The sequence below is a fragment of the Acomys minous genome (genome assembly GCF_964271855.1).
Source record: "Acomys minous genome assembly, chromosome: 1".
Taxonomy (NCBI): Eukaryota; Metazoa; Chordata; class Mammalia; order Rodentia; family Muridae; genus Acomys; species Acomys minous.
In genome coordinates, this window is record NC_140483.1 from 54,613,998 (window position 1) to 54,641,853 (window position 27,856).

The 27,856-nt window shown below is 48.7% G+C and overlaps 1 long non-coding RNA gene across 1 annotated transcript; it reads right to left on the reverse strand.

Moving 5' to 3' along the window:
- Positions 1-510: 510 nt before the first annotated feature.
- Positions 511-23,025, reverse strand: LOC311607467. Its single transcript, XR_014782602.1, has 3 exons — positions 22,816-23,025; positions 19,605-19,688; positions 511-836 (listed from the first exon to the last, which is right to left on the reverse strand). It is a non-coding gene; the product is annotated as an uncharacterized lncRNA (long non-coding RNA).
- Between the last annotated feature and the right edge of the window lie 4,831 nt (positions 23,026-27,856).

Here is a 27,856-nt window from a genome sequence, read left to right on the forward strand (position 1 = left end):
GGGTAGGGGATGAGGTGGGGGCGGGTTTACATGGTTTATTTCATATCCCTTTTCCTGAGCTAGAGATGTAGTTTTTTGGTACACTTGCCTAGCATGTCCAAGGCATTGGACATTGGTCACCAGCATGGAAAATGTAAAAAAAAAAAAAAAAAAAAAAAAAAATCCCAGCACTCGGGAGGCAGAGCAGGCGGATCGTTATGAGTTCAAGGCCAGCCTGGTCTACAAAGCGAGTCCAGGACAGCCAAGGCTACACAAAGAAACCCTGTCTCGAAAAACCAAAAGAAAAAAAAAATTTCCTCCTATAGCCTTTTGAAAATAGTTATTAACATACCGTATGTCTTGAGTTTTAGTGTGTGCTGCTTTACATGGTCGGAGGTAAATCTCCCCTCTTTGTGATGCTAACATCCTACCTGCAGAGACTAATGATTCGAATCTAATTAACCAGCACCCAGAAAGCCTGACATGTGCTGGTACAAAACGGAAAAGGAACTGGAAGAGAATGGAGGCTTTAATGCAGGTTCATTGCAGAAGGCGTCTGGGGTAAGGCCATGACTGAGTGGTCTGCTAGGAGCGTTCTTGGGGATGAGGCATCCCAGTTGAGTGTGAGGAGCAGCAAGGGGACACAGTACACAGCTGGAACAGTGCAGAATGTTGGTGGGGGCAGGTGTGGCCTCTGCTGAGCCAGTAGGGAGCAGGCTTGGAAGCTCTGTGGCCTTCCCGTTGCCCGTGGGGAATCCTGGACAGCTGGAACTTTGATTACCCTGTGAAGAAGACGTGCAGAAGCCTTGTATCTTGTTCTTTCCAATGGGAAAGTCCCACACAAACACTGGGCGAGACTGGAAAGAGATGATGTTGAGAAGAAGGAAACTGAGGGTATTGGATATCAGGAAACTCAGGCTGCCCAGGTAAAGTAAAATTCTTGGGGACAAGGCTGCAGACGACACACCAAGCCCAGCAAGTCTGGATGAAGGCAGTCTGATGTGCACACATGCACCAGTTTGACCCTCACATGAGCCCAGCCAGCCTGACAGAAGCATGCCAGGGGGGGCCCTCGCAGCCTGCCTCCTTCCCAAGCTGTTCTAGAGGGCTGTAGCAGCCTTGGTGTTATCAGCCATTGCTTGGGTCCCTGAATTTATTCATGTCCCTTTTCTGTCAAGGCTTCTTTATTCTACCTCTGCTTAACTCACAGGAGAGGGCCGGAGCCCAGACATTTGCATTAACCCAGACCACACACAAACCCTTGTGCATAGCCTCTGGCCGGGAGACAAGCCAGGGAAGGGAATCCAAAAGTCGTGGCCCCAGGAGTCAACCTCTGGCCCCAGCTGTGCCGTTAAATGTGCTGAGTGGGTTCTCCAGTATAAACCTCAGTTTCCTCAAAAGTAAAATAACGTGGAATGGGCGAGATCAACGACATGTAAATTGTTTTGAAATACCTAGTAAACCCCATCACCCCCACACCAGAAAAAGGATTAGGTATAAAACACTTTGCATGGCATGGGGTTAGGGGCTGTTCACAGGCTTCTGTGGCTTTGTAGACCAAGCTGTCCTGGAATCAGAGATCCGCCTGCCTCTGCCTCTGCCTCTGCCTCTGCCTCTGCCTCTGCCTCTGCCTCTGCCTCTGCCTCTGCCTCTGCCTCTGCCTCTGCCTCTGCCTCCGTGAGTGCTGGGATTAAATGAGTGCACCACCACCCCCACCCGGCTGGGTATTTTTCTTAATTATGTGCCTATGTGTGCATATCTGTGTGTGGGTAAGTGTACATGAGACACCAGAGGTAGCTCAGGAAGCTTGGGTTCAAGATGGTTGTGAGCCACCCAGTATGGGTGCTGGGGACTGAACTTGGGTCCTCTGCAAGAGCAGTACCTCTTAACCATTGAGCTGTCTCTCCAGCCCCGCCCCCCCCCCCCCCAGGTCTTGCTCTCCTTGAGTTTTAAAATAGGCTTATAGAATAGGTTTGTTTGTAGAGACAAAGAAATATGTGTCTAGAACCTGCAAGCTGTCAGTCTCTAAGGCCGGGAATCTTGGGGATACGGAGGTGTGCATGTGTGATGGAGAATAGAGGCCCACATGGATGAAGGACCACCCTTGTTCCATGCAGCTGGGCGTGGTGACGCACCGCTGTAATCCCAGCACTCAGGAGGCAGAGGAGGGTGGATCTCTGTGAGTTCGAGGCCTGCCTGGTCTACAAAGTGAGTCCAGGACAGCCAGGGCTCTTTGCAACAAAGAAACCCTGTCTCAACAAAACAAAAAACAAAATAAGAGATGCAGAGGGTAGGTTGGGAGGACCTTAAGGTGGAGGAGAGACGGAAAGAGGGAGGTAGGAAGAGGGTGAGGGTGCCACAGACAGAGTGTTTGGAAGCTGTGGGCAGAACAAGGAACCTGGACCCTGTGTCCAAGCAGAGAGGAAGCCATACCCAGGTGGGGGGCGGGGGAGAGTGGCAGGAAGGGCCACTGTGAATCTGAGGGCCTGTGTCCCCCAGCTCTATTCACTTTGTCTGAGGATCTGGGAGATTCAGGTGGCTCTGAGCCAAAACAGTCACCACCCTTTCTCACCAGGTAGTGCCTCTTTGCACGTTCACACCCAGTGCCCTGCTGGCAGGGGCTGTAACTTGAGCCCCGAGTGCCAGAAGGGGGAGAGAGCACGTCTCCCCCAGCTCCCTGTGTACCCCCAAGGCTCATACGGGCCCAGCCCACATAGAAAGTGTACAAGGATTAGGGGCCAATGACAGGTTGTCAGCGGCTCCTGAGGACAGTTCCATAATCCCAGCATCCTACCCCCACCCCCGCCACTCCTGAGCTGCAGTGCCCTTTGATCCAGCCTCTGAAAGCTTGATTATAAGACCCAGCCCATGTTTCCATAAAGGGGAGAACAATTGTTTCCAGCCCAGACAAAGGACTCTTTGTACAGACCTGGGACCCGAGCCCCAGGAGCCTCCTGGGGGGAGGTAGGACAACCCCACCCAGGGCAAGAAGGAGGGTTGATGAGGTGATGAGGCAGGGCAGTGCTGGGGTGAGGCAGTACCAGGGCTCCCGCCAAGCCTTGGGGGGAGATAGACAAAGGCCATTAGTGATGTTTCATGCTTACTGCCCAGGCTCAGAGGAGTAGGGCTCCTTATTGAATTGCCCCCGGCCTTGAGCTCAAGATACATGAAGTCATAGAGAGTTCCAGGACAGCCAGAGCTACATACTGAGGCCTGTCTCAAAAAAACAAAAACAAAAAAACCCAGCCAATCAAACAACCACAAAAGAACAGGCAGTCTCTATCCTTGTAGGAGTGTGTTGGGTACCTTCCCCAACCCTGTCCTCTGTGTTTGGGGAACAGCTGGCTCTCCTCTTTGCCTGTCTTCTACACCTGAGCAAACGGGTGTCGGAACAGGGAGAGAATTTGGAGGCTAACGGAGAATTTTTGGTGGGGAGATAGCCACAGCTGTGAGTGTACAGCTCTCGGGGTCAGCTTGGTGGCTGCAGCTGCGGTGCAGCTTCCCTGGGACATAACCACACATCACCCTCAGACTTTGCCAAGCAAATCAGCCTGTTGCAGGGCAAAGAGCTTTTGCTGTCCTTCCTGAGCAAGGGAGAGAGGGGCATGTGGACTGGTGGCACTTGTGCCCAAGCTTGCTACACCCCGCAAGCATTTGTTAGTTAAATCAACGCCTTCTTTCTTGCCTCTGCTTCTGCAGGCATTGGCCAAGAGGTCTGGGCTTGCTTGACCTGAGCCTTCTTCCCTGACAGGGGCAGCCCTGTTTGATCCCGAGGAAGTTAGGAGAATCACAGCCAGGCTTGGGAGCTTAACAAAGCTGCCCCTGCAGAAGAAGCCAGAATGGAGTATTTAAGGGGAAGATGAATAAACACTGTTGACTGACAGCTCCACGTCCCTTTCCTATCAACTTGGTGAGAGTACCTAGCCCAACTTAGTACTTACCTCGGAGAAAGATGGCCACCTCTGTAGTGTTGACAACTGGGAGTTTAAATTGAAGATCAGTTTTTTTTTTGGGGGGGGGTGTAGACACAATGACATCTGAGCTGAGACTGGAGGATGGCAAGTCCAGGCTGGGCTACAGAGTGAGGCCTTGTTTCTAAGCAGAGAGCTTGCCTCTCATGCAGCGGAGTCCTTGGTACCAGAATGCACTGCCTTGTAATCGAAGGTCTGGGAGGAGGAGGCAGGAATATGACTTCAAGTTCATGTTCAGCTATATAGTGAGTTGGAAGCCAGTCTAGGACAGATGGACTCTAAAATAAATAAATAAATGTAGGCTGGTGAGATGGCTCCATGGTTAAGGGCATTCGTTTTTCTTGCAGAGGACTTAGTTCTCAGCACCCACACTGGGCAGCTCACAACTGCCAGTCACGGCAATTCCAGGTGATTCTACCCCTCCTCTGGCCTCAGAGGGCACCTGCACATCCATGCAGGCACACACATGATGCATATAAATAAATACTCTAATTAAAGATAATGAAGAGCCAGGCATGGTGGCGCAGGCCTTTAATCCCAGCACTCGGGAGGCAGAGGCAGGCAGATCGCTGTGAGTTTGAGGCCAGCCTGGTCTACAAAGTGAGTCTAGGACAGAAGGCTACACAGAGAAACCCTGTCTTGAAAAACCAAAATAAATAAATAAATAATGGATGAATGGGCCTTTCACTGGGGGGAGGGAAACTTTTGAAGGAGGTAAGGTATGAATCACCAAATAATAGTCAGATCAAAGCACCAGGGATTCACTAGCTGCTAGAAAAAGGATATGCCTTTAATCCCAGCACTTGAGAGGCAGAAGCAGGGAGATCTCTGTGAGTTCAACGCTGGCCTGGTTTAGCCAGGGCTACATGGACAGACCTGGCTACCTCCATTGAAGAATGGCCCTTGGATGACTTTCTCAGATAAAGCAAAGTCTTTTAACTGAAGCAGACTATGGTCATGCTAATGTAGGAGGTGAAGATAAAGTCATGTAAAAGGAGGCCAGTGAGATGGCTCAGCAGTTAACCTTTGCTACTCTGGCCTAGGACTTGGTCAGTACCCAAGTGGTTATGGCTTACAAGGGACCCATAGGGACACACATAGTGCACATGCGTGCATGCAGGCAAAACACTCATGCACATAAAATAAGCAAATCTTTTTAAAAATTGAAAACAAATAAATAAAGTCATGCAAATAGCCCTGGACTGTGTGATCTGACCTGTAGTCTACCGCTTAGGTACAAGAAGGTGGAAATGCTCTAGGGCAATAGTTCTCAACCTATGGGTTGTGACCCCTTGGGGGGGGATATTGAACTTTCACAAGGGTTGCCTAAGACCATCAGAAAACACAGGCTATATTAGCATTCATAACAATGGCCATGTTACAGTTCTGAAGTAGCAAGGAAAATAATGTTATGGTTAGGGGGGTTACCATAACATGAAGAACTGTCCCAGCACAGTAAGGCTGAGAACCACTGCCCTGGGGGCAATGGAGCTCACGCTGGGGTGTGGTCACAGGTGTCTGGGTCGATGGGACAGTGAGAAGACCTCGTGGTGCCGAATGAGAAGCTCTGAAGTCGGGGGGAACTAGAGGGAGGGGACCTCCAGCTGACCCCAGGAGAGGCTGAGATGGAGGATCCTGGGCTGGAAACCAGGACTGCAGGTGCCAAACAGGTCCTGGCCCATGGAAACAGGCTTTGTTGACTTTGGCAGTCCCACTCTCAGCCTCCTCCTGCCCCAGAAGGGCCTGAAACTGACACTGGGCCCTGCTAGGGATTGGAGATGTTCCCAGCCTAATCCTGTTCTGGCCAGCTGCAGCAGGCTGCTTGCCCTCCTGGCCTGTATAAAGAACGGCTTGAGAGACAAGGTTGCTGCAAAAGGGTCCTCGGCCCCAGCAGGTGAAGGCCAGCCCTGAGGGACATCAAGACTGGGTGATGGGCCTCTTTTCTGAGACTTCAGGCCCAGCAGAAGGCAGGGAGAGGGGAGGAGAAGAATATGAGGCAATAACTGTCATAAGGAATGCTCCAGGGCCTGCCCTTAAGGGGATGAGGTCACCGCAACAAATTATTTCACAGATAAAGAAACAGGTGTGGCGGTCATCCACCACCAGATGGACTGGGAAGAAACCCAAAGGCAAGGCCAACTCTGCTATACCACTCGTCAGCAGCCTTTGGGGCTGGGTAGACATCTCATTCCTGCTGGCACCTAGGGGGAGCTCCAAGCTGGGCGTGGTGGCACATGCCTGTAATCCCTGTAATCCCAGTACTCGGGAGGCAAAGGCAGATGGATCTCTATGAGTCTGAGGCCAGCCTGGTCTACAAAGGAGTCCAGGGCAGCCAAGGCTATACAGAGAAACCCTGTCTTTAAAAAAAAAAAGGGGGGGGGGGAAGAGATGGAGTCACTTCTGAAGGACAAGATGGAAGCCACCCCTGGAAAGAAGAAAAAAGAAAGGAGAAAGGGCAGTCAATTCATCAAGAAAGGGGATAGAGAACATGTGTATGCACGTGTGTGTGCATATACACACATGTAATGTGTATGTATGTACATATACACACCTGTAATGTATATGTGCATGCTTATTGTTGTTGTTGTTGTTGTTATTATTATGAGACATGTAGGTCTGCCTACCAAGGAACTCACTGTGTAGATCAGTCTGGCTCACACACTTAGAAATCTAGATGCTTCTGCCAGAGCCAGGCGTGGTGGCGCCTGTAATCCCAGCACTCAGGAGGCAGAGGCAGGTGGATCTCTGAGTTTGAGGCCAGCCTGGTCTACAAAGGAGTCCAGAACAGCAAAGGCTACAAAAACAAAAAATCAAAAATCCCCAAATGCTTCTGCCTCTGGAGTGTTGGTATTAAAGACATATACCACTTCATCTGGTCTTAATACTTTTTCTTAAAAGTTTTTCATACATTGTCTCACTTATCCCAGGCTGGCCTTGAACTTGGGACCCTCCTGCCTCTATCTCCCCAGTACTGAGCCACCATGCCCAGTTTTGTGTGGTGTTGGGGATGGGAGTCAGAGCTTCTGAGCATGCCAGGCAAGCACTGTACCAACTGAGCTACACCCCCAAGTCCGGCATTGAAGAAAATGCATTTATTGTTTGCCCAGCTGGCCTTGAACTTGTGATCTTCCTGCCTCTTCCTTCCAAGTGTTTTGATTACAGATGTGTACTCCCCAACCCAGCCCCGGTGTTCCACACTTTGAAAGTTGTTATATTCGTTCCCCCCACCCCCCACCCCGCGCCCTGTTCCTTTTCAGAGAGAGATGAGAAAGGTGATCTGTGAGAAGAACCAAGGAGGGACGGAGAGGCAGAATTAGGGGTATATATGCCTTCCTGGCCAGACAAAAGGGGCGGCAACGGGAGGACAAGAGGAACAGCAGGAGGAGGAGGGGCTAGCCACAGGCCACGGACAACCTGGGCTCTCCTTTAGGCAAGCACCCTTCAGTTTGTCGCCTTGGAGATGGCCAGTCGAGGGCCTCCTGTTTGGTTTCTGCCACCCATAGGTAGTCAGTCTTACAGCCTATAGGGTGTCCCTCTACACAGGGGCTTTAGTGGGCTGGAGCCTTAGGGCTACCCTGGGCAGCTAGATTCCAACAGTCTTTGCTTCCGGTCTTGGGGTAGGTGCCTCTATTTCCTGTGCCCTAACTTAAAGGAAGTTGAGCACTTGAGGCTGCTGTAAGGCAAGGGGAAGCTTGAAGAGGGTGAAAGAGAGCTGCAGGACTTGGGTTGTAAGCTGAGGTTTCTCAACCTAAGTCCTGACTCCATTATCTCTTTCATCCAAACCTCTGCCCATCCCTCCAGGGATCTAGTTACAATAACAGTAAAAACAGTAACAGCTGCTATTTACTGAAAACGTACCTTGGGCCATACCTCCAGATGAGTGCCCTTATTTTAAAATTGCACTACTAAAACTGCAAGTAAAATTCTTTTGTTCTTTAGACTTTTAGTTTAGTTTGTTTGTTCGTTTAGCTCTTGCTGTTTCTCCAGACAGGGTTTCTCTGTGTAGCCCTGGCTGACCTGGACTCTCTTTGTAGACCAAGCTGGCCTTGAACTCACAGCAATCTTCCTGCCTCTGCCTCCCAGAATGCTGGGATTACAGATCTGTGCCACTGTGCCTGGCTTTAGTTTGGTTTTATTTTTGAGACAGGGTTTCTCTGTTGTAGCCTTGGCTGTCTTGGAACTCGCTTTATAGACCAGGCTGGCCTCGAACTCACAGATCCAGCAGTCATTGCCTCCTGAGTGTTGGGATTAAAGGCGTGAGCCACCACCACCCATGTGGTTTTGATTTTTTGAGACAGGGTCTCTCATAGCTCAGGCTAGCATTGGCCAGCCTGAACTGTAGCTGAGGATAACCTTGAACTTTTGATCATCCTGTTCCATCTCCCAAATGCTAAGGTTTACGGATAAATGTTGTTTCCCTTCCCTCCTCCTCCTCCTCCATCCTCTCCTCCTCCTCCTTTTTCTTTTCCTTTTTGGTTTTTCCAGACAGGGTTTCTCTTGTAGTCCTGGTTGTCCTTGACTCACTTTTTAGACCAGCCTGGCCTTGAACTCACAGAGATCTGCCTGCCTCTGCCTCCCCATGAGCTACCATGCCCAACTTTTTTCTTCTTTTTTCTGCATTTGTGTGTATGGTATGTGTGTGTGTGTGTGCACATTCACATGTGTATGAACATATGTGTATGCATGTATGTGTAGAGGCCAAGGTTGATTTCAAGACATTTGGATTGCTCTTCTACCTTCTTCTTTTTAAAATTATTTTAATTTTATTTTATGTATATAAGTGTTTTTGCCTGGTGCCCACAAAAGCCAAAAGAAGGTGTTGGGCCCTCTGGAATTGAAGTTACTGGCAGTTGTGAGCCTTCATGTGCATGCTGAGAGTTGAGCCCCAGTCCAGTTGAACCTCTGGAAAAGCAGCCAGTGCTCTGAGCAGCTGAGCCATTGCTCCAGGCTTTGCTGCCCTGAGCATCCTCTCAGCCAGCCAATGCTAACCTAACTTCCCAAACGTTTCTGTTTTTTTCCCAGTCAAAACGTCTTGAGTGGCAATGATCTTGCTGTGTAGGCATGAGAACTTGGCTTCAGAGCTCAGAAGCCACACCAAGTCAGTGTACTTGTAGTCCCTGCTCTCCTGCAGCAAGCACAGAGGTGTGCACAGGAGAATCCCAAGCCGCCTTCCTGCCAGCTAGCCTGGCTCACACTGCAGTGAAGGAGAGATCCTGTCTCAGATAAAGCGGAAGGTGAGAACTGACTTCTGAGGTTGTCGGACCTGCACTGGAGCAAAGACACACAAAGAGGGAGCCTTGGAGAGGTGTGTGTGTGTATGTGTGTGTGTGTGTGTGTGTGTGTGTGTGTGTGTGTGTGTGTGAGACTAGGGTTGACAAGATGGCTGAGCAGGTAGAGGCACTTGCTGCCAAGCCTGACAATCTGAGTTTGGTCCTCAGAACCCACACGGTGGAAGCAGAGAACTGACTCCTAGAAATTGTCCCGTGACCTCCATATACATATGTGCTGCACACATATACATAAAATAAATAGCTAGGCTGGGTGTGGTGGTGCTGACTGTTAACCCAAGCAGTACAGAAGCAGAGGCAGGCAATCTCTGTGAGTTCAAAGCCAGTCTAGTCTACACAGTGAGTTCCAGGTCTGTGGAGGCAAAGAAACAAAAATCCCACACAAAATAAACAAATAAATAAATGTTCAAGAGAGAGAGAGAGAGAGAGAGAGAGAAAGAAAGAAAGAAAGAAAGAAAGAAAGAAAGAAAGAAAGAAAGAAAGAAGCTACTTCAAGGCTTGGTGCCAGCACACTGTGGGTGGGAGTATAAGACTTTGTGGGTAAGGCATCCTGTCTTGGGGGAAACATCATCTTGATGCAAAAACTGTGGGGTATGTCAGTATTACCAGCTACTGGGGAGGAAAGGCAGAAGGATGGCCCAGAAGTTAGTTTGAACCCACTGTGAGATCTGTTGCTAAGAGGAGAGAAGAGAGAGAGAGAGAATAAAAGCACTCCTATGAGGCACATCTGATATTATTTCTGAAGTACATTGGGGTGGGAGGAATGGGGGGTGGGGGTGCGGGGGTTTGGGGGAGTGGGGGGAGGGAAAGGACTAGAGGGCATAAACACCAAGCCTAGAGCCCTGCTTCCTGGCTAAGCACAGTTTGACCTGACTTGCCCAGACAGTCCCCTTCTACCTGCAGGCCCCTGATGATCCCACCCACCTCTCAGCAAATGAAAGATCCTCTATCTGTCCTGTTCCCTCCCACCCTGCACTCACCGCTGTCAGGTGCTAACACACTGCAACTTGATCACTGATTTTAAGTGAGTTCTGGCGCGTACCAACAACCGTGCTCAGCACGCAATCAAGTCTTGGAGCGGTTCTTTCCTTTTTAAATTTTATATGTATGGGTGTTTTGTATCTCTGTGCACCAAGTGTGTGTGCCTGGTGGCTGCAGAGGTCTGAGGAGGGTGTCAGATCCTTTGGTGTTACAGACAGTTGTGAACCTTCACCATGTGGGTGCTGAGACCTGAATCCATCTGTGCTCTTAACACCTAAGCCATCTCTCCAGCCTCTTTCTTTCTTTCTTTTCTGGTTTTTTTTTTTTTTTTTGGAGGGGCTGGAGGGGGAGGGGGGCAGAAGTTGTTGTTGTTGTTTTGAGACAGGATCTCACCATTCACACCTGGAACTCACTATGTGAACCAGGCGGGCCTTGAACTCACAGAGACAACCTGCCCCTGAGAGAAGCCCTAGATTTGATTCTCAGCACTCATGGTCCCTGCTGCTAACAACCTCTGTAACTCCAAGGGTACTGCACTCATGCGGTACACATGCGCAGGAGAACAAAACAAACAAACAAACACCCCAAAACAGACACAAAGCAACTCTACATGTAAAATAAAATAAATAAATATTAAAAATAAATTGTATTTGTGGATAGATAGATGGCTCAGCAATTAAAAGTATCTGGCACTCTTGCAGGGGACCCCAGTTCGGTTCCCAGCACCCAGTTTGGATGGTTTCTAACCACCTGTAACTCCAGAGCCTGGGGTTACTGATGCACACACATACAAAATTAAAAATGAAATAAACTTTGAGAAAATCACATTGTTGTTATTATTATTGTTGTTGCTATTGTTGTTGTTGTTGTTGTTGTTATTATTATTATTGTTGTTATTGTGTGCAGACGCTTATACCACAGTACGTACAGAGGTGAGAGGACACCTTCCTGGAGTCACTTCTCTCCCTTTAATTTAAGGTGTGCTCTATCACCATGCTTACATGCCACATGTCCTTTTCCTTGAAATCAATTAATTAATTTTGTGTGCATAGGTGTTATGTCTGTATGCATGTCTATATGAAGGTGTTGGAACCCCTGGAGCTGGAGTTATAGACAGTTGTGAGCTGCCATATGGGTGCTGGGATTTGAACTCATGTTCTTTGGAAGAGCAGCCAGTGCTCCTAAGCTCTGAGCTATCTATCTAGCTCCACGCCAAATGTCTTTACCCTCTGAGCCGTCTGCCAGCCATCGAATCTGAAGCATTTCTAGCCTTTGTATTTCCTAGAGCTGGTTTGGGATAAGCTTGCTTCTTCTCTCACCCCCAGATAAGGATTTTTTCTGACACTAATATTTTGCTTTGCTGTTTATCAAAAACAGGGGTTGTCTGTGTAGCCTCGGTTGTCCTGAAACTCGCTCTGTAGATCAGGATGGGCTCCTCAGAGATCTGCCTGCCTCTGTCTCCTGAGCACTGTAATACCTTCTCGGCTGTAACACTATTGTTTTTTTAATTTTTTTTTTTTTTCTGGAGCTGAGGTCTGAACGCAGGGCCTGGGGTTCGCTAGATAAGCATTCTACCACTGAGCTAAATCCCAACCCTGACATTGTTGTTTAACTTTTTCTCTAAGTAGTATTAGGCAGTCTGGACAGTTTTCTGTTTGCCTTGAGGAACACCTATTGCGTGTATGCTTAAATTTTGTTTTGTTTTATTACTATTAATTATTAGTACTGGTAGTGATGGAAGCATACCAAGCAAGACCTCTATTATTGAACTATATCTATCGTCCTCCATGGTGGTTTTTCTAAAAATTATTAATTTTAAAAAATGTGTATTGGAGCCGGGCGATGGTGGCACACGCCTTTAATCCCAGCACTTGTGAGGCAGAGGCAGGCAGATCTCTGAGTTCGAGGCCAGCCTGGTCTACAAAGTTAGTTCAGGACACCCAAGGCTCCCTGTCTCGGGGGAAAAAAATGTGTATTGGTGCTTTGCCTGCATACATGTGGTGACATATGTTCCTGGTACCTGCCAGAGGCCAAAAGGGCGCTTGGATTCTATAAAACTCGAGTTGCAGACAGTTGTGAGACACCACTCCCGTGTTTTCTGGAAGAGCAGTCAGTGATCTTAAGCACTGAGCCATCTCTCCAATCCCTTCCATTGTGGATTTGTTTTTTTATTTTGGGTTTTTTTTCTTTGTTTGTTTTTCTTTTCTTTTCTTTCTCTGTGTAGCCTTAGCTGTCCTGGACTTGCTTTGTAGACCAGGCTGGCCTTGAATTCATAGTGATCCACCTGCCTCTGCCTCCGGAGTGCTGGGATTAAAGGCGTGCGCCACCACCCCCGGCGGTTCATGCCCGGTGGCTCACAACCATCTATAATGAGATCTGATGCCCTCTTCTGGTGTGCAGGTATACATACGGGCAGAGCACTGTATACATAATAAATAAGTCTTAAAAAAAAAAAAAAAGGAGAAGAAGAAGAGAAGGAGGAGAAGAAATCATACTGAACCGAGTTGAAGAGATGGTTCAGTGGTTAAAAGCATTACTTGCAGCTGGGCTTGATGGTGCAGACCTTTAATCCCAGCAACTCTGTAGGCAGAGGCAGAAGCAGGTGGAGCTCTGTGAGTTCGAGGCCAGTCTGGTCTACAAAGTGAGTCCAGGACAGCCAGAGCTGTTACACAGAGAAAACCTGTCTCAAAAACAAAACAAAACAAAAAACCCAACCAACCAAAAAGACATCCTTCCCTTCCAACACACAGCTTCTTTCTCTCGGCCTGAGATGCTCTTCCACCTCCTTGCACCTGTCCGCCTCCTACTCACTTCTCCTGCTGCTCCTTCCCAGGCCAAAGGTCAGAGGTCACATCCCTGCCACTCCTGCCCTGGCTGGCTTTGAGCACTTTCTTGGCGCCTGCAGTCTTCTTTCTGTCTCAGCATCCCGAGGCTGTGGCTGCCAGCATCAGTTGGCTGGCTGGTTGGCTTCCTCTCTGGAAAAAAGAGCTTGCGGTCTTCATTTCTGTACCCTCAGGGCCTAAGCCCAGTGCCTGGCACCCTACGCGTTTGCTGAATGAGATACAGCTAGATGCTTCCTCTGGATTTCTTCCAAACTTTTTGATGAGTAGCCATTCATAAAGCGGTTGCCATGGTTTCTCTCTCCCTCATTCTCCACAGCCGGGGGACTAGAAGAGCCAGCGGACTGGTGAATCCGTGAATAGCCCTAGAAGACCTGGGGGCAGGTATCACACCTATGCATATTGGGTAGTAAGACTCTTGGGTCTCCACACCTTTTGTGTTTTTGTTTACTTGTTGGAGACAGGTCTCCCAATACCTAAGCTGAAATCAAAAGACTGACCCAGCTGGCCTTCACAGCTTTGAAGCCCTGGGCACTATGGGGCTGTGCCATCTAGACCTTCACCCTTGGGCTGGCCTCACTGAGCTCCCTGGAGTTTGGGAAGACAAAGAGCTGCATTCTATGGTAATTTCCTCCTCACTACACGCTGGGCTACCGAATTCTTTGCGCCCTGGAGTGCCTTTTGTTAGTTTGGCTAGTTAACTAAATAAGCCTAGGCTGCTGGACCCCAGGCTCTCAGGTTGGGCTTTGTGCTGTGCTAGACCCTCTATTGTTGTTGGCTCCCTTACAGCCCAAACTTAACAACAGTGCCCCAGCCAACACTCCAGCACAATGGAGAGAAAGAACAAAGCCACAGTGAAAAGAAAACCTAGAAGTCAAGCCCAGAAACCTTTGGTTTGGGGAGCCCGCACTTCCTGTCCGGGCCTCCCTGTTTAAAATGTACCCTTTTAAACAAGGCATGCTGGAGAGCCAAAGGAAGTGACATCAATAATTGTGATAAGTCAACAGCATGAGTATGGGTCCCTTGGGGCTCTTCTGCAGGCTCCCAGTGAAGGCCTCCAGGAGTGGCCCCCACTCTTCCCGTGTAGTCCACTCCAAGGTTACTCTCCCATCTCTCCTGGGAGTTGTAGACGGTATACAAGACCTTCCCACCTAGGGCAGCTGTCCGTCTAAATGAAGAGATAAATCATGGCAAGAGTATTGTGGATGGATTGTGTGTATGTGTGGGTGGGCGGGGGCTGCAGAAGCCTGTGGTGGGGTGCCTTGAGGGGAGTTGGTCAGCTCCTTGGAGAGCTGAAGAAGCAGACATAAATTAAGAGGTAAAGATGTCTGTAGTGGCCAGACAAGGTGGCCCACACCAGTAATCCCAGCACTCAGGAGGCAGAGGCAGGTGGAGCTCTGTGAGTTCGAGGCCAGCCTGGTCTACAAGTTGAGTCCAGGACAGTGAGGATTACACAGAGAAACCCTGTCTCAGAAAAAAAGAAAAGGGGGGAGGGCGTGGCTAGAGAGATGGCTCAAAGGTTAAGAGCTCTGTCTGCTCTTTCAGAGGTCATGAGTTCAATTCCCAGGAACCACATGGTGGCTCACAACCATCTATAATGAGATCTGGTGACCTCTTCTGGCCTGCAGGTGTACATGCAGGCAGAACACCATATACATAACAAACAAACAAATAAATAAATAAATATTTTTTAAAAAGAAAGAAAGAAAGGGGGGGGGGCAAATGCCTGTAGTGAATAGCAGAGAATTCTAGTCAGAAAGAAGAGAGGGTAAGCTGGTTTCTTTGTTTTCTGGTCCAATCCTCTGTAGATCCTAGTCCCCAGTAGTCCTCAATTCAGAAGAACCTACAGGACACTCATCAGCCACCTTGTTCAGAGGAGTGTGTCCCTCTCTGGCTTTAGGAAACCAGGTTGAGTAAGAGAAGGCCAGAAAGAATATAGCACATTTCTTTCTGTGAATGTAAGGCTCAGGACTTTGGCTTATTGTTGTTATTTTTTGAAGATTTTTTTAAGTTGGAAAAATAAAAATAAATAAATAAAAACAATAAATAAATTGCCCCATCAGTGGTGGCACACAACTTTAACCCCAGCATTTGGGGGGCAAAGACAGGTGGATTATTGTGAGTTGGAGGTCAGCCTGGTCTACAGAGTGAGTTCCAGGACAGCCAAGGCTACACAAAGAATCCGTATCTTGAAAAACCAAAACAATGACCGGGCATGGTGGTGCACACCTTTAAACCCAACACTTAGGAGGCAGAAGCAAGTGGTATCTCTGAGTTCGGAGGCTAGCCTGGTCTACAAAGTGAGTAGTGAGTCTAGGACTAGGAAAGAAAGAAAGAAAGAAAGAAAGAAAGAAAGAAAGAAAGAAAGAAAGAAAGACCAAAACAACAACAACAATAATAATAGCTAAATTTTTAACTATATGTATGCATGTGCCTGTGTGTTTCTCACAAATGTTGAGCCAAGACCCTGAGGATGTTAACTCAACAGTAGAAGGAACACCTAGCATGACCTGACTCCAATCCCACTAGCATCACGTATGCACTCACGGACTAGTTGAGCCCATGCCAGGTATTGTGCCTAAGGGACAACCCAGTCATTTCATTTAATCTACACAACAATTTATGGGTAGGTATTGTCAGTCCTGATTTACCGAAGACATTTAGTGAAGGCAGGCCCGGCCCAGATCTCACAGCTGATTGGTGAGGAAGCAGGCTAGCTGATACTGTGAATTCTCAAAATTCCACCACTTAACCACAATGCTATGTGCTGTCAGCAAAAACTCGACTCGGCTTATTCACAGCTCACCACCACAGAAGGGCTGACTCAGTCATGAGGTGTGGGGGTTGGGGGGGGGATGGAGGGTGGGGGGGTACGGGGGGGGTGTCCTGAGATCCCAGGTCTCAGGGGGGTGGGAGGAGGGTTGGAGGCAGAAGGAGTATCAGTAACCCTGCAGTCAACAGACCTACCCAGCTGGCCGCCTTCTCAGGGTGGAACCCTTCACAGCTCAAAGGATCCAGCCCTGTGATGTCATACCACTGGGCAGGGATTGGTGATGCTCAGCTGATGTCAGGGAGGCTGTGGATCCACTCCACCGGGAAGTTGGGCAGGGATTGGTGACGCTCAGCTGACGTCAGGGAGGCTGTGGATCCACTCCACCGGGAAGTACTGTGGTGTGGCTGCCTCTTATCAGGGAGTGTAATTGCAGGTCCTTAGGAAGCCTCTTCCCGGCAAGACAGAGAATATCTACCGGCTCTGGGATTTGAACTCATGGATGATCTGGGAGACCTGTGTATCTCTAGACAAGCCATTTGTCTTCTCTAGAACCTCTCTAGGGGTCAGCCTCCTACCTCCAACAAAACCAAGGGGTTGGAGGATCATTTTCCAAATGCCGGTTCTGGAGTCCTAGGGGGGACAGGGGACCCCCTTGTCCCTGTCCTGGCTTAGTGGTGCCTTCTTCATCTCCACTCCCCATCTATTGCCTGGTAGCTGCAACGCAAGAACGTGACTCACCCTGCTCTCAGCGCCCAGTTTCAGCCTCACCCCACCCCTGCCCTGGGCCTTCCATTTGCTGTTTACTCAGGGAGGGAGGCATAAGTGTGGCTGGTCACCTAACCCCAGAGGGGAGAGATATGAGACTCCAGGATTGGGACCTAGGACTCTGCTGGCCCTACTGCCACAGGTGACGCAGAGTCCTGATAGGGTAGTGTTCCTAGCAAGGTAAAGGCAGTGGGGAGAAAAAGACTCCAAGTGGGCCCCACCAAGTCACCTAGCACCTGAGTCCGTAATAGTTGTAGTTTCTAATCTACCCATCACCCCCTCCACACACACACACACACCCCTAGCCTTCCCCGATCACTGGTGGTTTCAGTCCCCACCCACAACTACACTGCCAGCATTGTTGGTGGATCAGCCCTGCCCCACCCTCAGCCTGAGGACACCTGGCAGAGGTAAGGACACCCTGAAAGTGGCAGAGGCCAGCAAGGCTACTGCTCACTCTGAGGAGGTGTGCCTGGCTAGGCTAGGCCAGGACACTCCCTGTGTTGAGGACTGATATCAGGGAGTAAGAGGTGATCGGACCAGGCACTAATACCCTTGTGTTGGGGCTCAGAACACGAGACCCCAAAGTATGGTATCTTAGCATGCTGCTTCTAGTTTTAGGGCTCCTAACCCTTTGTTCTCCCAAACCCAGTGGAAAATCTTCCCCAAGATAGATCACAGGAACTAGGAGCCCTCTCCCTGAAAGTCATATAAAGTAAGCCTATTTCTCAGGCAGGTGCGGTGGCGCACGCCTGTAATCCCAGCACTCGGAGAGGCAGAGGCAGGCGGATCTCTGTGAGTTCGAGGCCAGCCTGGTCTACAAAGTGAGTCCAGACTACACAGAGAAACCCTGGGGGTCGAGGTGGGGAGGTGATCTCTTCTCCTTTCTCCCCTTGAAACCTTTGTTCCAAGAAATCCTGCTCCTAGGAAGAAGGTAGGCGGCTATAGCCACCCCAGGAGGAATCTAAGTGGCTCTGAATGGACAGGCTTTGCTGGGTCCCCCCAGTCTAATTCCATCACTTCAGTGTCCAGATGCATCTTGCTCTGGCTGCCTGCTCTTCCCCGAGCCTCAAGCAGAGAGAGTGTCCTCTTTGGGTCTCTGAAGGTTCTAGGTTATGTGAGGCATTACCTGGACGCACGTGCTACGCTTTGCTCTTGCTGACCTGCTTTGCTGGCTCTCACCCAGGGAGAGGCGAGAAGCGTCACACCTTTCTCCCACTAAGGCTGCTTCAGATTGGGATGGAGAAGGGCTGGGTGGAGGTGGAGGTGGGGGTGACTTCTTTGGAGGACAAGACAGTGGTGACAGATACTGGACTGTGAGTCTGGAAACTTGGCTCTGAGCTGTGGCTTGGCTACCATTTCCCTCTGTGACCGGAAATATGCCCATTGGCACATCTTGGTGCCAGTGTATAGCCATCTCTACAGTGCAGGGGCTCAGTTAGTAAGTCAAGGCTCCTTCCAGGGCCCAACGTTCTAATGTTTTCTTCACCCATTCCTTCATCTCTTCTAGGGAGGGGAAGAGAGACCCAGTTGGGTCATGGAGTAACTAGGGGGAGGGTTCTTAAACAACCAGGAGCTCTACTCCAGATACCTACGGGGACCTGCCCCTCCCCAGGCCCAGGCTCCAGACCACACAGCAGATAACACAAGCAAGCAGGTGGAAAATTCCCTCTGGCTCCCTGCCCAGGCGCTCTGGATTACAACTGTGCCAGCATAGCCAAGCAAGAGCTGGGAGTCTGGGGTACCAAGCAATAGCCTAGCATCAAGGCCTCTGTAGCTCAACTGCCTCTACGGTCCAGCCACATAAACTGTATTCTGCTCAGGTGGACAGACAGAAGGAGAAGGAGGTGGGGGGAGTGCACGGCAGTTTGTTAAAGTCTGTGTGCATCTCAGAAGTCGGTTCCCCAAGCCAAAACCATCATTGTGTGCTTTTTCTTCCTGGTACCCTGGTCCAGGGGTCCCAGAGACTCTAATGGAGGACTGGAGGCTGTAGCATTTCAGAGGACATGCATAAAGAAAGTTTTGGCAAGTGCTGCAGGGACCAATGTCCCTGCGTATGTTCCCTGAGTTCTGTGACCTTGGGCCAAGCTAGGCTGGTCCCCTTTAGTTCTTGACTTGCCCATCAAAACACGCGGACAACCGTCTGTCCCTGTCCTCCTGAAGGGCGTGATGCCACACCCATACAGGAAAGTAAATAATTATTGCACATGTGACTACAGGCTGGGAGGCAAAACAAGTGCCATGCCTACAAGCCCAAGCATCTAGGGTCTGAAGAGCCAGGGCAGGGTTCATTGCACCTGACTTTTTTCTGCTCTCTGTTCAGACTCCGAAGATCTCTGAGTTTCCACGGCAACACCTCCTGCCCATCGCTATGGAGGATCTGGAATTCATTTCTAAACTGTTTATCCACAAATACTTTAATGCTGCCAGTCATTTCGGGCGGGTCATCCAGAACTAAGGAAACCCCTTTCTGCTAGCCCCTCAAGTCACTCCTCCAGAGCATGTTTTTTGGTTTTTGGTTTTTGGTTTTTTTTCTGTCACTTGAGGTCCAAGGAGCCAGAGTGTGATAAGATCGAGGTGAAAACCGCCACACAATGCTGGGAAAGCTACTCAAAGGGCACGTCCCACTGACCTGGAGTCAGCAGCCCATAAGCGTCATTGCTAATGCAGAGAACATTGTCCGTCTGGGTTGGCAGGCAGGCAGAAGGCCCTAAAGATAAGGCAGGGCATGAACCCATACTCCATGACAGCCCATTAGCTCCGCTCCAGGAACCCAACCGCCGTGACTCACCCACAGCCAATCAGGAGGCCCGACCAGTTACCGCTTTCAGCCAGACACACCTGTAACCTGCTAGCCATCTGTTGGGCCACACCCTTGCCCCAGCCATTCTAGAAAGAAATAAAGATGTATACAGCTGCCTGTGTGGAGCTCCGTAACACTAAGACAGAAGGAGTCGCACGCTGGTACATAATGATTCTAGACGGATACAGACACATAGGTACGCACCTGCATAGCTGAAAACATGCCACTTCCAGCCCCGTTCTCTTCCCCGCCTCTGCCAAGGTCATCATCGTCTCCATTTTCCACCTCCTAGGTCAGAAATGGGTAGGAGAGATAAAGCCTTTGATGCTGCCCTTGATGTAGAGATCTCGTCCACATTCAGCAGTAGCTTTTTGTTGTTGTTGTTGTTGTTGTTCGAGACAGGGTTTCTCTGTGTAGCCCTGCCTGTCCTGGACTCCCTTTTTAGACCAGGCTGGCCTCGAACTCACAAAGATCTGTCTACCTCTGCCTCCCGAGTGTTGGGATTAAAGGCACGTGCCACCACTCCCAGCACAGCAATAGCTTTTTGTTTGTTTGTTTGTTTGTTTGTTGAGACAGGGTTTCTCTGTGTAGCCTTGGCTGGCCTGGACTTACTTTGTAGACCAGGCTGGCCTCGAACTCACAAAGATCCACCTGCCTCTGCCTCCTGAGCGCTGAGATTAAAGGTGTGCGCCATCATGCCTGGCTCAGCAATAGCTTTTTGTGAATTATTATGTCAGCAGTGCTCCAGCCGCTTCTCCTTAAAATGTCCTATCATTCCCTATCAATAGACACAACAAAGCAAACAACAGCGCCTACGGTCATCCTCCGTAGAGGTTGCTTTGGGAACACTGGGTTGGAAAGGCACTGAGAGCTCTCCTAAGCAGAGCCCGCTGTGGCAGACTGGGGCTCAGACTCAGAGAGATGGGGTTCTCTGTGCTGAGGCAGGATCTTCCCAGTGTTATTAGCCAGGTTCTCTTGCCAAAGTTCCAGGAGATGGTCGAACATCGGCTGCTGCTCGGCATGGCGGCGCCCAGCCTTAAGCCTCAGCACTCAGGGACGCAGACGTGGCTGGATCTCTGTCAGTCTGAGGTCAGCCAGGGCTACATAGTGAGATCTTGTCTCAAAACAACAAAATATTGGCTCCTGCTTCTTTCTGGAGGCCCTCCGGGGTGGGTGACCCCTGCTGCTACTGATAGACCATGCATGACCAGAGGAAGGCCTGGGAAAGAGGTCATTGAACTGTGTTTGTCTTGACCTCTCCTCCTCCCTGCCTCAGACCTGCACGTCCAACTGAGAAGATATGTTAGGTCAAAGGCGCTGGCGCTCAGTGCTGTGTTACACAGGGCCCTCAAGCTTCCTGGGACTGAACCCTGGGCCTTGACAGAAGCCTGCGTCATCCTTCTGCAGGGCCCTGCAAGAGACCAAACTATAAGTGTCCATGATGTACACACTTGTTTTGTTTTGTTTTTGATTTTCAAGACAAGGTTTCACTGTGTAGTCTCGGCTGTCCTGGATTTGCTTTGTAGACCAGACTGGCCTCGAACTCACAACAATCTTCCTGCGTCTGCCTCCCGAGTGCTGGGATTAAAGGCGTGCGCCACCACGCCCGGCTATGCACACACTTTAAATAATATATATCTTCATTGTATATTGACTAACTGATAGTGTTAGGATGAGATTCAGAGGGTTGTAAAGTGTTCTATCGCTGAGCCGACATCCTCAGCCTGAACTTCATACTTTGTGTCAAACACCGGAGGCAGGAGGATGGAGTGGGGGGACGGGTGGTGGTGGTGAAGGGAGGGCATCTGCCCCAGCAGTTTGTTCTCCTGAGGGTAGGCATGGCGGCTTTAGAAAAGGCTCCTTCCACTGTCTCCCAACATCACAAACCCCAATCCAAGGCCACAGGTGAGTCCTGCAGACCCACAGGATTTTGGTGCTCGATTAGGTGGAAGGATCCAGATGAAGCGCATAGTCTGGGGTGAAACAGTCCAAGGCATTAACCTGGTGTGGTTAGGGCCCAGAACCCACGGGGTAGAGTCAGGGAAGATTTCTCCTCTCTTAGGCAGCTGGACAGAAGGCAGTGGTGGAAGAAGTTTTGTCTGTGGCTAGAGATCGGTCTATCCCGTCTGTAGGTCAAGTTTGTCTGCAGATCTTGGGCAGCCAATCTAACCCTGCCTATTCTAGGGAATAGAAGCTGGGCTGTGATTCAAAGGCGTGGCAGGACAGGAGAACTGGGGGTGGATCGCTGTGTCTAACTTTAGACTCTTTTGCATGCTGGGAATTTCCTCTGTGTTTCCCACAAGAAGGTGTGACCAGGGACCTTTGCACCCCCCCACTTTGGAGTGCAACCTGAGTCAGAGCCACATTGCTAGCCTGGCCTACTGGGAGTTCTCTGGGCTCTTGTCTGGTCAGGTGCATGTGGGGAGCACCAAGGCGCAGGGGGTTCAAGCAGTGTTCTTAGAATGATTGGGGAGATGAAACAGGTGTAATGTTTGGGGGGCCGGGGGGAGAGAGAGATCCTAGGGAGAGAAGAGGGGACCTGATGTGACATTGGCTGGTCATAGAGGCAGATATACTTGTAATCTCAGCATGGAGGAGGCTCAGACAGGAGGATCTGGAGTTCAGGACCAGCCTGGGCTACTAAATAGACCTACAAGATCTTAGCTTATAACCTTGGTGGGATGGGGAGAACCCCACTTTGTAAACTTTATGTCAAGAATGTGCCATAACACTTACGTTACATAATTTAGCTGTCCAGAGCAATGTGATGAAGGTACATATTTTTGTCCACATTTATAGGTTAAAATCATGAGATTCAGGCCATGTATGATGTCGTATGCTTTTAATTCTAGTACTCAGGAGACAGAAACGAGGCAAATTTCTGTGTTTGAGTCCAGCTTGCCTACGTATCAGATTCTAGGCCAGAGGTCTGCCTGCCCTCGGCTTCCCAAGTGCTGGGATTGAAGGGTGTGTCATCAGCCACTGGCGCGGCTCACACCTTTAATCCCAGCAGAGGCAGGCAGATTTCTGAGTTGGAGGCCAGCCCAGTCTACAGAGTGAGTTCCAGGACGGCCAGGGCTGCACAGAGAAACCCTGCTTTGAAAAACAAAACAAAAGTTGGGCCTAGTGGCACACAGCTGTAATCCCAGCACCCTAGGAGTCAGGGGGCATCTCTGTGAGTTCGAGGCTAGCCTGGTCTAGGACAGCCACACAGAGAAACCCTGTCTCAAAAAGCCAAAAAATAACAACAACAACAAAAACCAAAAAAGGAAAAAAAAAAAGAAAGAAAGAAAAGAAAAACAAACAAAAACAAAGAAGATAAAAGAGAAAAACAAAAACAAAAACAGAGAGAGAGAGAGAGAGAGAGAGAGAGAGAGAGAGAGAGAGAGAGAGAATTTCAGGAGTGATGACTTACCTAGGCTGCACACATAGGAAACCAGGAATTTGTATTTTTATGGCTCTGATCACATGCTGTGCTCAGAATGACCTATCAATGCAGAGCAGAGGAGGGTGGACTCAGCTTGGGAGGACTCCGGAGTGGAAGTCCATCTTTGCATCAGCTCTCACCGTCCTGGGCCCAGGTTGGCCAGGTTGACCAGATGCTGCCAGCAAAGGCCTAACCCCTCCTCCTTTGGCTCTGAGCTGCATTCTTTTGTGCTGAGAAGCTGGGGTTGGCAACTCAGGAAGGGACATCAGAGCAAGAAAGCAGAAAGGACACAGCCAGGGCACCACCTGGCAATGGGTAATCTGCTTATCCCACCCAGTCCTGTTGCCTGTGGCTGAGTGGTGTTGGCTGAAGAGGACAACATCACAAGGGCCTGGGAGCAAAGGGCTTAAGGGGCTGGCCAGCTGACTCTGAGGTCTGGAGCTTGCTTCATTCATCTCGGTTATGATTTAACACCGAAAGTGTGGCAGCTTTCCACACCTCCCAGCTGCTGCCACAGTCTGAGACTTGACTTTCCACTGAAGCTTTGTGTGTGTGTGTGTGTGTGTGTGTGTGCTGTTTTGTTTTGTTGAGACAAGGCCTGTAGTCTGGCTAGTTTGGAACTCACAACATAGAGTAATCTTTCCTGAACTTAGATACTTCTATCTCTGCCTCCCAAGGATTATAGCCTGTGGCAGTATTTGAAAGGATTACACGGATCAGGAGGTATGGTCTTGTTGGAGCGGCTTCGGCCTTGTTGAAGTGGGTATGGCTTCATTGGAGGAAGTGTGCCACTGGGGGTGGGCTTTGAGATTTCAAAAGCCCAAGCCAAGCCTAGCGTTTTGCTTCTCCTGCTGCCTATGGATCTGGATGGAGAATTCTCATCTGCTTCTCATGCTGCTACGATAAGAGTGGACAAAAGCTCTGCAACTATAAGCAAGCCTCAGTCAAATGCCTTCTTTTATAAAAGTTGCTGTGGTCATGGTGTCTCTTCACAGCAATAGAGCCTAAGGATATAGGAAAATGACATGACACTGGGTTTTTCTTGTTTTTATTTGTAATTTATATTTCATGTGCATTGATGCTTTGTCTGCATGTCAGATCCTTTGGAACTGGAGTTACAGACAGTTGTGAGCTGCCATTTGGGTACTGGGAATTGAACCCAGGTCCTCTGGAAGAGTAGACAGTGCTCTTAACCACTGAACCATCTCTCTAGCTCCTGTTATTATTTTTTAATATATATTAAATTATATATATATATATATAATGTCTCATGTAGCCCAGGCTGGCTTGGCACTTGGCATATATCTGAGGATGACTTTGACCTTTGGTCATCTTGCATCCACCCACTAAGTGCTGGCATTATGGATCTAGCCTTCACAGGACCCTTGGAGTGGCCTGAGTTTAAGAACCCCATACAGGGGCAGGGGGTGGAGGTGCACACCTTTTATCCCAGCACCCTGGGAGGCACCCTGGGAGGCAGAGGAAGCCAGATTTCTGAGTTCAAGGCCAGCCTGGTCTATAGAGTGAATTCCAGGACAGCCAAGGATAGACTGAGAAACTCTGTCTCAAAAAATAAAACAAAACAAAACAAACAAACAAAGAACAAAAAAAAATTATTAATTATGTATATAGCGCTAGGCATGGTGGCACATGCCTTTAATCCCAGCTCTTGGGAGGCAGAGATAGGCGGATCGCTGTGAGTTCAAGGCCAGTCTGGTCTACAAAGTGAGTCCAAGACAGTCAAGGCTACACAGAGAAACCTTGTCTTGAAAAACCTAAGAAACAAAAACAAAAAAACAAACAAAAAATTAATTATGTATAGTGTTGTTTCTGTCTGCATGTACACCTGCAGGCCAGAAGAGGGCACCAGGTCTCATTATAGATGGTTGTGAGCCACCATGTGGTGGCTGGTTATTGAACTCATGACCTTTGGAAGAGCAGTCAGTGCTCTTAACCTCTGAGTCACCTCTCCAGCCTGCACCTTTATCTTATAAGCCACCTTGAGAGTCCTCTGAAACATTCTAAGTATCTACTGAATGCCAGGCACTGAGGACCCAGATGGAGGACATAAGCCCTGCTGAGCAGATGCTCAGTGATTCCACTGTCTTAACCAGTGTACCCTCCCTCAGTGCCCTACCCAGGGCTCTGCAGAGGAGACCCTTGCATAATGAGAACACCTTAAATAGTGGATTTTGAACTCCGGTTTGCCTCAGAACATCAGAATCTCCTGGTTGGCCATTGACCCCACCCTTGCAATGTAGTACTACAGGGGCAGAGTGAGGTTTGGAAATGCACATTGAATGCAAATTGCCAGGCGTTTCTGTCCCTTCATACTTTGATAAGTACTGGCTTTCATCCTTAGAAGGCTTATCATTTAAAGTTTTATTTAATTTGGCCAGGAATGGTGGGTGGCGAAGGCCTTTAATCGGAGCATTTGGGAGGCAGAGGCAGGTAGATCTCTGTGAGTTTGAGGTCAGCCTGGTCTACAGAGGAAGTTTCAGTACAGCCAAGGCTCAAACCCTCCCTCAAAATACCTCTGCCCCCAAACAAGTTCACTTAATTTCATGTAGAGGGATTTTAATCCAGCAACATAGCTACTCTGGTTAGAGTACAGACACACCCTTAACACATGCCTTAAATCCCTCTGGCTGGAATATAGACACACCCTTAGTACACATCTTTAATCCCTCTGGCTGGAATACAGACACCTTTAGTACACACCTTTAATCCCAAACAATGAAGGTAAAGTTAGTGTGTGGTGGCGCAGGCCTTTAATCTCAGCATTTGGGAGGCAGAGGCAGAAGCAGGTGGATTCCTGTGAGTTTGAGGCCAGCCTGGTCTACAAAGAGAGTCCATGATAGCTAAGGCTACACAGAAAAACCCTGAATCCAAAAAGAAAAAAAAAGTGATGTCTAATTGAGAGGCAGGCAGACAAAGACAAATCAGAGAAAGATTGGACAGAATAGGATATGCCCAACTCTTATGAGAAGAGAGAAGGAAAAAAAAAAAGCTGATTTAAAAGTGAGCAGTTGGGGCTGGAGAGATGGCTCAGAGGTTAATTAAGAGCACTGTCTGCTCTTCCAGGGGTCCTGAGTTCAATTCCTAGCAACCACATGGTGGCTCACAACCATCTGTAATGAGATATGGTATTCTCTTCTGATGTGCAGGTGTATATGGAGGCAGAACACTGTACATGTAACAAAACAAATAAATATTAAAAAATAAAAAAAAAAAAAAAGTGAGCAGCCAGCTGGGTGGTGGTGGCATTTGCCTTTAATCCCAGCATTTGGGAGGCGGAGGCAGGTGGATTTCTGTGAGTTTGAGACCAGTCTGGTCTACAGAGGGTGTCCAGGACAGCCAAGGCTACACAGAGAGACCCTGTCTTGAAAAACCAAAAACCAAAAACCAAAACAAAAAAAAAAGTGAGTAGCTAGAGCAGTTTTACCAGGTCAGTTTTACAGAGATAGGTTGTAGAGAGAACAAGCTAGACCCAGAAAAAGACAGAACAAGCCAGAGAATGAAAAGAAGCCAGAAGATTAGAATACACTCCCAAAGTTGGTATGAGGTCAAGCAATTCAGCCAAAAGCTGAGACAAGCCAGTTTGAATCAGTCATTGTGGAGAAGAGCAAGAACAGCTGAGCTGAACCAGCCAGTCATAGTTCAGAAGGAGATAGAGAGAAAGTGACCTTATTATTTTTTTTTTAAGATTTATTTATTATGTATACAGTGTTTTGCTTGCTTGTACCCCTGAAGGCCATAAGAGGGCACCAGATCACATTATAGATGGTTGTGAGCCACCATGTGGTTGCTGGGAATTGAACTCATGACTTCTGGAACAGCAGTCAGTGTTCTTAACAGCTGAGCCATCTCTCTAGCCCGAGAGTGACCTTATTTATCAGTAAGTCTCTGAGCTGAAAGCATGGTAGGCCTAGATTAGACTGCATAGAGGATAGAAGCTTCCAGGACTAGGCTCAGGTTAGAAAACGGAGGCAGTAAGCCTCCAAGACAACAATTTCTCTATGTAGACCAGGCTGGCCTCGAACTCACAGACATCTGCCTGCTCCTGGCTTGTTACTTTTACAGTTTTCTTTCCTTCCTTCTTTCCTTCCTTTCTTTTTATTTTTTATTTTATTAATTAATTAATTTATTTTTGAGACAGGGTTCTCTGTGTAGCCTTGGCTGTCCTGGACTTGCTTTGTAGACCATGTTACCCTTAAATTCATGGAGATCTGCCTGCCTCTGCCTCCTGAGTGCTGGGATTACAAGCGTGTGTCACCACACTCAGCACTTTTACAATTTTGAGCAATCTTTTTGCATTTATTTTTTTGGCAAGCTGGACACTTAGAGCCTAGGGCTTTGTACACTCTAGGCAAATTACTTTCTCTTTGAGCCACACCCCAGCATGAGGGCTTGTCATTATATATATAAAAGGCCACACAACGACCACATCTTACTGTGACAGCATTTTTAAAAAGATTTATTTATTTATCTATCTATTTATTTATGTACTTTATATACTTAAGTGCTCTGTCTTCATGACTACCAGAAGAGGGCATCTGATCACATTACAGATGGTTGTGAGCCACCATGTGGTTGTTGGGAATTGAACTCGGGACCTCTGGAAGAGCAGCCAGTGCTCTTAACCGCTCAGCCATCTCTCCAGCCCCCATGTGACAGCATCTTGTGTGACTTCAGAGCCAGGATGGCAACTCTACTTCTTTTCAAAGACTGTGTGAAAGCTGGGGAAGTCCCATGAACTTTTGCTTCCCTGTCCTTTTTCTCCATGCATTTCATCACAGTTTAATGTATTGTTGGGAATTAGTTTTTCGGTGGCTGTATCCTTCATAAGAAGGTGAACCCCTCTCTCTCTCTCTCCATCTCTTTCTTTTTAAATTTTTATTTATTATTTTTAATTATTTGTATGTCTATGTGTGAATTTGTGCTTGTGCATGTGAGTGCAGTGCCCTTAAAGTCCAGAAGAGGGTGCTGGATCTCCTGGAGCTGGAGTTACAGATGGTTGTAAGTCATC